This window comes from Carcharhinus amblyrhynchos, chromosome 6 (assembly GCF_965287045.1).
Source record: "Carcharhinus amblyrhynchos chromosome 6, sCarAmb.v2.hapA, whole genome shotgun sequence".
Taxonomy (NCBI): Eukaryota; Metazoa; Chordata; class Chondrichthyes; order Carcharhiniformes; family Carcharhinidae; genus Carcharhinus; species Carcharhinus amblyrhynchos.
Window position 1 is genome coordinate 103,420,411 of NC_137329.1, and position 1,612 is coordinate 103,422,022.

General features: G+C 41.0%; 1 pseudogene; it reads right to left on the reverse strand.

Annotated features, from left to right (window-relative positions):
* Window positions 1-482: 482 nt before the first annotated feature.
* On the reverse strand, window positions 483-634 carry LOC145344650 (U2 spliceosomal RNA; annotated as a pseudogene).
* Window positions 635-1,612: the final 978 nt, after the last annotated feature.

The following is a 1,612-nucleotide window of genomic DNA, read 5'->3' on the forward strand; positions in this document are numbered from 1 at the left end:
TTTATGGTGACCGCGCTCAAGAACATGTTTTTTTAACGTTTAGAGTGTTAATTTAGGAATTGGTGAAGAGACAGAGGTTTTCACATCTGGAAGAGGACATCTCAGATGTACAGCAGGCAGGGAATTTTGTGATGGCTGAAACCTATCGAATTCACTCCCATTATAAAGCGTGTTTGCACTTCATGATTTTGCCCTTTGCAAGAAATTGCCGGAATGTTACCCTAGCCATCAGCAGGAACTTTAAACTGTGCAGATTGAGCAATTGATTAAGCAACTAAATAACTAGTGTTATTTAGTTGCTTAATCAATTGTCTACAGTGTTTAATTTTTGTTTTTATTCCAATTCAATCAAATCAAGTCCAATTCAGAGTCTCAACAAGTTGAGACATTCCCGATCCAAGCTGTCAAGACAGGGCTCTCACTCCTGTCTTGGGCTGGATCTACATGATCCAAGTTGATTGGTGTAGGCATAGCTCCTCCTCTAAGGCTTGACCTCATTTGCATTTTAGCCAAAAGACCAAGATGCTGCTTTTAAAAATTGCTTCAAATGAAGCTGAAATGTAACCTAATGACTTCAACCAAGCACAGCATGTCGTTACTACACTTGATCTTAGCCAAAAGGCCGAGAAGCGATTTAATATTTATGGTCACTGCAAGAATCGAAACTCATTTTGTTACTTATAGCAAGGAATCAGACAAGAGAAAACAGGAGAAGATAATAAAGATACAGACACTGAATAGGCTTTTAATGGCTAGCTGGGCAAGTGGAAGAATTCTAGTGCTGGAAATGGCAGCATTTAATTTTATATAGCAGCATTACTTTTATATCAACCTAAGTGTTGTATCTCACTTCCAGCTCTAATGCAATAGGTATTGTGGATTGGGTGGTCATGTGATGATGTGGCTACTTAAGATGTCATCGTCATGACTTGAATGAGGTCCATACTTTTAGAATATGAGCTCCCTGATTAAGACAGTAATGAGTTGGCATGTCAAGGAGACCTGCTGGTGTATATAATGTGGAGTGTCAGAGTTACTTGCACTCTGGGTTTATACTCTGTTGAGGAAGTATCTGTTGGAGTATAAGTGACCATATAAATAAATCTGAGTTTGGTGAAGGGATACCTGCCTCTGAGGAGTCTTTTCAGTCATGTGACAGGAGTATGGAAGTTCTCCTCAGAGCATGGACAGAGTGCAAGCACGTAAGAACTGCTTAGGCAAGTGAAATAAACTATTATTTGTTGTAAATTCTTGGATTCTAGTTTTTGGATACCCAACACACAGAATCATAGGGCCCGATTTTACCATCGCATTGCGCCCAATTTCGGGTGTGAAAACTTGGCAAAGTCTGGCATGAGATGAGTAGCGCAATCTGCGCCTGTATCCGCGCCAGGTCCCCCTTTATCAAGGCCCAAAAATGGCTGTGATCGGGACTGCACACAACAAAATTTGCATGCATTTAAATTGACTTAATGGGCAGCACGTGTAACTTTACTGGCACTTCCCCATTTACCACCACATTCACCCATCTGAATCAGACATGCTCCATATAAGTCTGATTTGGATGCTCCAGTTAGTGAGGAGGTAAGCGCTGAGCGTCTGATGGCTCTCT